Genomic DNA, 11,095 nt, shown 5'->3' on the forward strand with positions numbered 1-11,095 from the left:
TATGAGCCTGCTTCTTCCTCTCCCACTCCCCCTGCTTGTGTTCCCTCTCTCGCTGGCTGTCTCTATCTCTGTCAAATAAATAAAATCTTAAAAAAAAAAAAAAAAAGCCAACGCTATCCTTCCAAACCTCAATTCCCCATCAACAAAACACGTTTTTTTCCAGGGCGATCTCCACCTCTCAGTCCCCTCCCTTAGAGCAGAAGGCCCTGGACTCTCCCGCTGGAGAAGGACCGGCTGTTCAACTAGAGGTTTGTCGGGGTCCAGAGAGGGGAGGGGAGGGATTGAGAAGGGGTTTGGGGATGTCTTTAAATAAACAAATTCTCCGGTTTTTAAATGGTATTGATGAGGGACAGAAGCAGAAAAATGTTCACCTTTAGTTCAGAAGGCTGATCTACAGCCTGCAGAGTTTCAATAAGGATGAAATGCGAACTGGTTGCTATATTCTTAAAAGGTCTCATGACTGCCTGTATAGCTCACCAATAGTTAAATATCAAGCTGAATGATAAGCACCAGAGAAATCTTTTGAAAATAGTTTTATGAGTAGAAATTTGAAGAAAACCTTAATGATCTAAAACTCCCTGCACATCCTGACCCCCTTGATCACTAAGCATATAACCACCAGCTTCATACAGCAAAAGTGCAGATCTTTCAGCCCACAGGCCCTATTCCCCATGCCATTTAAATAAACTTACTAATTTGCACCGTAAAACGTCTCAAGAATTCTTTCTTGACCATCATGCTCAATGATCCCACAACACTACAAGCACATGATCAGATATGCAAAAACATAAAAGATACAGAGTAAAAAGTAAATGTCCACCTGTGTGACCCCTCTCCTTGGGTTATTCATATCCTTCTCATGCCTACCTTAAACCACAAGTACAGCAGTTTCTTGCTGAAGAAATCACTGATGAGCTGCCAACGCCAACCAAGGCCCTGGAGAAGGACTGTGGGCTGGGGCAGGGTTTTGGTGATAAGCAGGTGGCTGGAAAAACAAATTTTGCGGGGAGCACCTGGGTGGCTCAGTCAGTTAAGCATCCAACTTTTGATCTCAGCTCAGGTCTTGATCTTAAGGTCTTGAATTTAAGCCCCTCGCTGGGCTCCATGCTAGGTGTGAAGCCTACTTAAAAATATATATATATTTTTTAAGGTAATATGAGCAGTTGGGTAACAAATGTAAAAAGTACAAAGGGGAATAGAGTGAAAAGTAAGTTTACCTCCTGTGTCCCCAAATTTACCTTCTGAAAAATATTATTAACTATTTTGTGTGGTCTTCCAGAGATAGTTTAAATGTTTAAAGCACCTTTGGAGAGGTAGATAGGTCTGTGTATATCCTTCCTACACCACCACTCCATCCCCAGAAAAAATGGTAGCCTTCCTTACATAACTGGTTTTCTATGGTACACACAAAAATAATTTATCAGTATATACATCTGTCTCATTCTTCTTAATGGATGTAGTCTTCAATGACACGCATGTGTCATTCAGCTGATTCCCTTAATGGGTATTTAGTGCCCATGAATTTGCTTTTAGAATACTGCAGTAAATATGCCTATACAAATTTCATTGTGCACATATGCACTCTTTTATTTGAACAGATATTGCCAAAATATCTATGAAGGCATTCTAACAATCCCCATTTCCATCAGCAGCATAAGAGAGTGTCTTAAGATCCTAAATACTAAATGAGACCACATGTAAAGCACATAGCTCTGAGAAAGGCCTTAGTAAATGGAGCCCTTCTCTTTCCCCATTTCCTTTCTGTACCCTACTACAACCACAACTTCTTGTAGACTTCAAAGCTTTTTAGACTCCGAAGAATATCAGTGAAGCTCACTAAAATCTTAGTGTAGGAGACTATTTGGTGTCTAGTTTTCCCTCCTTAAACTTTTACTTTCAGGTATTGTCTTCATATGCTAGCATTGTTTTTTCCTACCTACACCATGGATTTCTATCTCTGGGTTCCAGATAAGGAAACTAAAGAACAAAGAGGCAAACTGTCCTGCTCCAGATCACACGGCTGCTATCGGACAGTCAGCTGCTCCTGACTCCAAAATCTACATTCTGATTCTCAGTACCTGGACTCTCCATGTTACAAACATAATTCTTTGTATTTCTATATTAATTTTGTATTTTTGTACATTATGTGTGTTTTCTATTTCACTTTCCTTTGTGTTCTTTTTCTATGTTCTGTAAACACAAATGTTAGAACCTCGTTTGTGATAAGTATATCCTGCTGCTCTTCACTGAGACAGAACGTAATACAACTGTTTTGAAGTTGGAAGAGCATATGTGTGGGGGCTATGTGATTGAAGCCAGAGAATCTCAAAGGAGAGATAAAATTCAGGGGAACAGAAGCATGGACCATATTTTTAAATTTGTATTTAGAAAAAAATCAAATGTACAGAAAAGTTGCAAAGATAGTAAGAATGCTGCTAGTCCTACAGCCCAGATTCACCTAGTTTTGAAATTCTGTTCCACTTGCTCTCTCTATACCTATACATATCTTTGGCCTAAATGTTTGGGAGTAAGTTGCACATATCATTATACTTTACCCCTAAATTTTTCAGTGACTATTACCTAAGAACAAGGATATTCTGTTTCCTATCCCCAGTATAGTTATCAACTTTGGTAACTTGAACAGTAACATAGAACTTAATCTACTGTCTGTATTTCAATGATGTCAGTTTAGCCAGTAATATCCTTTAGAGCATTTCTCCAGTTCAGGATCTAGTCTAGGATCTGATATTGTATTAAGTTATCATGTCTCCTTAGTCTCCTTAGATCTATAAAAATCCTCCAGCATTTCTGTAACTATTATGATATTTACATTTTTTGAAGAATATAGTTGATGGACTGTTATTATAGTCCCTTTGTCACCAAAAATTCTCCTTCAGGAGCTGATTTTTGCTCAAACTCCAAAGAATATTTTTACATATGGGAGTCTTTAGATTTTTATGGTCACTCAGGGCAGAATCAGGACATAAATAATAGAATGAGAGATGACAGGATGTGTAGAGGGACTATTCAGGGGGTAAGGGAGACATCATGCAGTAAAGGAAGAGTAGAAAAGAAAGAGGGAGGGACACCTAGGTGGCTCAGTCCTTAAGCGTCTGCCTTCGGCTCAGGGCGTGATCCCAGGGTCCTAGGATTGAGCCCCACATCAGGCTCCTCCACTGGGAGCCTGCTTCTTCCTCTCCCACTCCCCCTGCCTGTGTTCCATCTCTCGCTGGCTGTCTCTCTCTCTCTGTGTCAAATAAATAAAATCTTTTTTAAAAGAAAAGAAAAGAAAGAGGGAGGCTGGAAGTATAAGTCCTTTGATAGTGGGAGACCTTGGAGATCTGTTGTTACAAAAGGAAACAGGAAGGATCCTGTCACTCCAAGAAAAGCCTCAACATGTAGGTGTGTATCAGTCAGGGTTCAACCATAGAAGAAAACTAGTAGAAGATATATATTAAGACACTTATTGCAAGAAACTGGCTTACAAAACTGTTGGTGTTAGCCAGGCAGGTCTAAAATCCACAGAGCACGCCATCAAAATGAGCATGCTGGAACTCTTGGACATGGACCTGGAAGGTACTGTCCACAGGAAGAATTTCTTCTCTTAGGGGAGTCTCAGTCCTAGCTTAAAGTCCTTTCAACTGATTGAATCAGGCCTGCCCAGATAATAAAAAATAATCTCCTCTATATAACTGATTATGGACTTTGATCACATCTATAAAATACCTTCACAGAAACATCTAGGTTAGTATTTGATTAAATAACTGGTGACTGTAGCCTAGCCAAGCTGACACATCAAAAAGTAGGAGAGGTTTGGGTCTCCTGGGTAAGATAGACTCATTACAATTATCAGACAAGTGAGAAAATCAAACTACAGAAAGGATACATAGCTCGAGTTCAGGAGCTTAAAATTTTTCTTATGAAGCTGATAGTACTGTAACTCTATGATATAGCTAGCTAATATTGGGAACTAAAGCAGATTATTACCAAAAAAAAAAAAAATGACCTCATTACTTACTGTAAGAATTGTTTGCAGTAGATTCTGGGAAGATGGTAGAGTAAGAAGAACCAGGAATCTGCCTCCCCACCTAGACCACAATTTCACTAGAAGAATCTCTCTGACGTAAGTATTTTGGAACTCTGGAGATTATTGAAAGCTTGCAACTTCCAGAAGAAGATTTGGACAGTAAATTACAGTTAATTTAAGTCAATTTCAACTCTTGGAACAGAAGCTACCTGTCTCCCATCTCTAGCCCCATGACAAGCAGCTATGCACATGTGTCTGAAAAAACCAGCACAGCTTGCTCGAGCCAGGGTGGGCAACAAGGACTCTGTCCTCCAAATATCAAGGATCTGTGCTGATTGCTGATGTCTACTTCTGATCACAGAGGTGCCAAGAGGCAGGCAGCCATTGTTGTTATACCTCCCTCCCCCTTGCTGCAAGCCTCTCCTCTAGCTGAAGTGACATCCAAGAGATTTACTTTTTACTCCCTCCTTTTGTTTTTCACTCTTTCTTCCTTTGGAAGCCAGGCATTAAAGACCAGGACGTTCCAAAACAACTGCATATATGGGGAAAATTAGAAAGTGAACACATGCCCAGAGAAAGGCTCAGAAAAGACCTGAGAAACCTTAAGTTTATACTCGGGCTGATCCTCACAGAGGGAGAACCTATAACAATCAAAAACAGGAACAATAAACAAAAACAATAACAACAACAAAAACAAAAAGAGCTAACCCTGGGAAACTGGGAGAATTTTATTTCCAGAGTTACCACATTCAAATGTCCAGTTTAAAAAAAAAATCACAACCTATACAGAAAAACAGAAAAGTATGTCCCAAAGAAAATAAATAATAAACAGAAACTTTCCATGAAAAAAAGACCTGATGTCAGATACACTACACAAAGCCTTCAAACGACTGTGTTAAAGATGCTCAAAGAATTAAAGGAAGCTATGGAGAAAGTCAAGAAAAAAAGATGTGTGAACAAAATGCAAATACAGGGGCGCCTGGGTGGCTCAGTCATTAAGCATCTGCCTTCTGCTCAGGTCATGATCCCAGGGTCCTGGGATCGAGCCCCGCATTAGGCTCCCTGCTCAGCAGGAAGCCTGCTTCTCCTTCTGCCTCTCCCCCTGCTTGTGTTCCCTCTCTCGCTGTGTCTCTCTCCGTCAAATAAATAAAAATCTTTTTAAAAAATGGAAATACAAATTAAAAAATAGAAAACCTAAAAAGAAACAAAGAACACATTCTGGAGATGGAAAGTACAATAACTGAAATGAAAAATTCCCTACAGGTACTCAAAGACAGATTTGAGCAGGCAGAAGAAAGAAACAATGAACCCGAAGGTAAGATCATGGCCATTATTGAATCTGAGAAACAGGGAAGGGAAAAGATTGAAGAAAAGTGAACAGAGTGTAAGGAACCTGTGGGATACTGTCAAGTAAACTAGCATACATATGATAGGGGTCCAAGAGGGAGAAGAGAGAGAAAGGGGCTGAGAAATATTAGAAGAAATAATGGCTTAAAACTTCCCAGGTTTGATGAAAGACAAATATAAACATCCAAGAAGCTCAACAAACTCCAAGTAAGATGAACTCAAAAAGAACCACACCAAGACAGATTATAATCAAACTTTCAAAAGCCAGAATGGATACAAACAAACAGAGACTCATGAAACAGCAAGAGAGAAACAACTCATCACATACAAAGGACCCTCAATAAGATCATGAGCAGATTTCTCATCAGAAGTTTTACAGGCCAAGAATCCTACATCGAACAAAACTGTCTTTGAAAAATGAGTGAGTAATTAAGACATTCCTAGATAAACAAAAGCTAAGGGAGTTTGTTACCACTACACCTTCCCTGTAGGAAATGCTCAAGAATCCTACAAGATGAAAAGAAGAAACAATAAAAAATAACTCAAAACAATATGAAGAAATAAAGATCTCAATAAAGGTAAATATGCAGGCAATTATAAAAGCTAGTATTTTTGTAACAATGGCTGGTAACTCCATGTTTTGTTTTCTACATGATTTAAGAGACTAATACATTTTTTAAAATTATGAGTCTAAAAGCTACTGTTATTGTAACTTTTTTGTAACTCCACAGTTTCCTACATAAATTAAGAAATTAAAGCACTTAAAAGAGTTACTAGTTTATGTTTGGGGACACACAATTCCATAATATCAACAACTAAAAATGACAAAGACAAAGCTATTAATGGAGCGGAGTGTTGTATATTGTTGAAATTAAGCTTGAGTGTTATGACTTTGGGATGTTAAATACAATCCCCAGAGTAACTACAATGAAAATAGCTATAGCATATATACAAAAGGAATTAGAAAGAAATTTAGATATTTTGAGATAAAAATCAATTAAACACAAAAGAAGACAGTAATGTAGGAAATGAGGGACCAAGAAAAAAGCCATAAGGCATGTAGAAAACAAACAGAAAAATGACAGAAGTAATCTCTCTTTATACGTAATTACTTTTTTTTTTTTTAAGTAGGCTCCATGCCCAGTGTACAGCCCAACACTGGGCTTGAATTCATGACCCTGAGATCAAGACCTGAGCTGAGATCAAGAGTCAGGACACTTAACCAACTGAGCCACCCAGGTGTTCCTCCCTCTTTATAAGTAATTACTTTATGTGTAAGTAGATTAAACTCTCCAATCAAAAGACAAAGATTGGCAGAATGGATAAAAATATATGAACCAATTATATGCTGTCTATAAGAACTCACTTTAGGTCCAAAAACATAAATACATTGAAAGGATGGAGAAATATAACCCACGAAAATAGTAACCAAAAGGGAGCAAGTTGGCTTTATTAGTATCAAACAAAATGAACTTTAAATCAAAAAAAGTTTACAAGAGCCAAAAGACATCATGTATTAATAAAAGTTTCAATACAGCTTAAAGATTAACAATAACAAACATTTATGCACCTAATGACAGACCACCAAATATATGCAGCCAAAACTAGTCATTTTTATTAATATCTGTGGAAAATAAAGATATAAATCAAGTAAGAGATCCCTAGACCTAACCCCCAGAACACACTGACTCTTGTTTTATCTGTTCTTCTCCCTTTACGAAAACCTTTAGTAAAACTTTACTAAGCAATTTGCACAGAAAGATAACATGAGATGGAAATTCTTGCAAAATATTAGAACATCATCCTTCTAGGGGAACAGCACAGACTGGGCAGAGGTTAGAGTGGCAACTAGGGCTTCTATTCAAGGCTCTCAGTCAAATCTAGGTGGCTGTATAGAGAGCTCCAGGGGAAAATCTCTGGATTCTGAAGTCCTGGAGTAGATAATTAAGAAGTTTAGAATTTGTCCATTTCTTCCAGATTGTCCAGTTTGTTAACACATAATTTTTCATAATATTGTCTTATAATTGTTTGTCAACAAATGGTGTTGGGAAAACTGGACAGCAACATACAGAAGAATGAAACTGGACCACTTACTTATACCATACACAAAAACAAATTCAAAATGGATGAAAGACCTAAACGTGAGACAGGAATCCGTCAAAATCCTAGAGGAGAACACAGCAAGCAACCTCTTTGACCTTGGCCATGCAACTTCTTACCGAACATGTCACCAGAGACAAGGGAAACAAAAGCAAAAATGAACTGTTGGAATTTCATCAAGATAAAAAGGTTCTGCACAACAAAGGAAACAATCAACAAAACTATAATGGCAGCCTACAGAATGGAAGAAGATATTTGCAAATGACATATCTGAAACAGGGTTAGTATCCAAAATCAACAAAGAACTTATCAAACTCAACACCCAAAAACCACATAACCCAGTTAAGAAATAGGCAGAAGACATAAACAGACATTTTCCAAAGATGGCTAACAGACATATCATCAGGAAAATACAAATCAAAACCACAATGAGATACCACCTCACACCTGTCAGAATGACTAAAATGAACAACACAAGAAATGACAGGTGTTGGCGAGGATGGAGAGAAAGGAGAACTCTATTGCACTGTTGGTGGGGATGCAAACTGGTGCAGCCACTCTGGAGAACAGTTTGGAGGTTCCTCAAAAAACTAAAAATAGAGTTACCCTACAACCTAGCAATTGCACTACCAGATATTTACCCAAAGGATAAAAAAATACAGATTGCAAGAGGTACATGCACCCCAATGTTTATAGTAGTATTATCAACAATAACCAAACTATGGGGATAGCCCAAATGTCCATCAACTGATGAATGTATAAAGAAGATGTGGTGTATATATATACAATGGAAAACTACTCAGCTATCAAAAAGAGTGAAATCTTGCCATTTGCAATGATGTGGGTGGAGCTAGAATGTATTATGCTAAGTGAGATAAGTCAATCAAGGAAAGACAAATACCATATGATCTCACAAATACCATATGATTCCACTCATATGTGGAATTAAAGAAACAAAACAGATGAACATATGAGAAGGGGGGAAAGGAGAGTGGGAAACAAACCATAAGAGACTCTTAACAATAGAGAACAAACTGAGGGGTGATGGAGGGACGTGGTTGAGGGACTGGCTAGATGGGTGATGGGTATTAAGGAGGCCACTTGTTATGATGAGCACTGGGTGTTGTATGTAAGTGATAAACCACTGAATTCTTCTCCTGAAACTAATATTGTACTGTATGTTAACTAACTCAAATTTAAATAAAAATTTAAGAGATAAAACAAAAAAGAAATTTGGGAAACCCACAGCAGGACAAAGTCCTCAAATACTTATTTTTCAGTTCCCTTCCCATACGGAATCATCGGTCTCTCAGCCAAGCCCTTGGAACAAGGCTAAAATGCAGAGCAATGATCATCTTCTAAAAGCCTCTGAGATGCCAAAAACTTGGCTCTAGCCTCCAGGACCAGAATCCTACCTAATAGAGCAAACTACACTTCTACATCTGAGAATCTGCACCCTTCTTAAGGAAAGAATAACTAACTGAAAGGTCATTGAGAATCACATATTGAAAGCAGTTTTTTATTTGAATATTTCAAAGAGGATCAATAGAAAATGTCTTTCTCCACTTTAAAAATGAGTAACAGGGAAAGAACACAGAGATCCATGAACTCAATGTGGAAGACTACTGACATATTGTTCATGAATAATAAATATCCCTCTTGTCTACAGAGAGGATAATGTGATTCCCAGCTGCTCATTCTTTCGTATCTCTTAGTGTAAACACAGAGTAAAGAAAAGGCTGGCCTCATATGACCCCACACTCTTCATGATGTCAATCTCTATAAGAACATGCAAGAGTGGGGACCTCCCACACCAGTGGAAAGAGCCACCCTGCTCAGGACAGCAGATTAGCAGAGACCTTTGAAGTAAGACATTCCAGATCCTGCAACAGAAGGGACAGGCTCTTCACAAAAGTAAATTCAGACAAAGAAGGAGTCCTTTGCTTCAACGGCTTCAGTTCAAGGCAAAAAGCAAATGTCAACAAAGTCCTCTGAAAAAAGCCACATTGATGTTAGCCTTTGTACAGAGTTCAGGCCCTTTTCAAACCAGAACTGGTTTTATGGGTTGTGAGGATACCGTCGAGGGCCTGATTCCAGAAGGGAGACTGTGGCTTAAGTGTATGTCTCATGTGCAGAAGGAGAGTCAGAACAAGGAGGAACCCCAGGCCCAGACGGAGCCCATAACTGGACATTCCTGTGAGTACGGAACCTCCTACCTTGAATGAAGCAGTAAGTGCCACAGCTTCTGAAGGTCTGAAATTTCTAAGCAGAAGCAGGCCGATCAGAGAAGAAGACAGATATCCTTAGAAAATTATGGAATTTAAAGAGCAGCAACTCCTTTGATGTTCCCGGGAGTCAAAGATGCCAGGTTCCACATGCTGTGCTGGTCAATGCACTTGGGTTCCGTCTCAGGGAGTACACGTCTACTTAGCCAGAAAATCCTCCTCCAGCCCCTCCAAGGAAGAAAATTTATCTCAGAAATCTTTCACTCCCTATAGAGGAGTTGTCAAGGAGGCTGCTGGGGACTGGTTCATTTCTCTGTCCCAAATGAAAAGTGTTCATGAGTTCCCTCCTGCCCACCTCAACCCCAGAGAGAGCACAAAGAGCTCTGTGTGAGAGAGCATGAGAGGGAACATGCATGTAATGCCCTTGGCTATTAATGCCTGAACACTATGGATCTCCAGGGGTGAGGTGGTAAAGCAGTTTTCTTTATTCTTCTACCCTCCTCCCCAACAAATGACAAAGGGAAGGGAGGGAAGGTCTTATCAAAGCTTGGAAGGGAAAAAAAACACGCTCTATATGAGCTTGCAAGTCTCTATATAGTCTTCAAGTAGCATTCAGGTTGCTCTCCTGGATTGGGGTGGAATTGGATTCAAAACTAGAGGCATGAGTATTGACTCCAGTCTTGAGTCAGCTCTCTCCACTTCCCAACCTAAAAACAGTGACTTTTTGCATTTTTGAAAAATTATTGAGTGTCACACAGAGTTGAGGGGGCTTTGTGTCATAGTACATGTTTAGGGTATTGCTACGGTAAAATCTGAGATGGTCAAAACAAGACACAGTAAAAGGATACTTGCTACTTACGGATCTTTAGTGTCTGCAGTGTTAATACATCTTAGAGCAATTGTTCAACTCATAATGAGACCTCTTTGTTTTATATATACTTTCTGTAAAATATTCCATGTGAGACCAAAAGGATGACCCAGATGCCAGTGGTGGAAAACAGTAGCACAGTGAGTGGCAAACAAGGAAAATGACTGAAGGGAAACCAGAATGAACCAGAAGTGGAAGGAATGAGAATGTTCATTTCCATCATACCTACTCCGCCAGACACAAACAATACATGCACACATGCACGCACGACCAGACCCAGGCCTACCTCTTTGCAGCAGCTGACAGCCCTGGAGCCATCCCCATAAGAAGCGTGTTTAGGGTTTATCTTTGAGCACAAAGTCAATGCCTGCATGAATATTGTCATATGTACTCTCTGAGGAAGGTGGTCTTGGGACCTCCTCAAGCTGTGTTCCATGAGAATATCTAGGACCCTTGTATTAGTTTCTGAGATCTGCCATAACAAATTACCACAAACTTTGTGGCTTAAAACAACAAAATTATTCTCTC

Source organism: Ursus arctos, unplaced genomic scaffold (assembly GCF_023065955.2).
Source record: "Ursus arctos isolate Adak ecotype North America unplaced genomic scaffold, UrsArc2.0 scaffold_15, whole genome shotgun sequence".
Lineage (NCBI taxonomy): Eukaryota > Metazoa > Chordata > Mammalia > Carnivora > Ursidae > Ursus > Ursus arctos.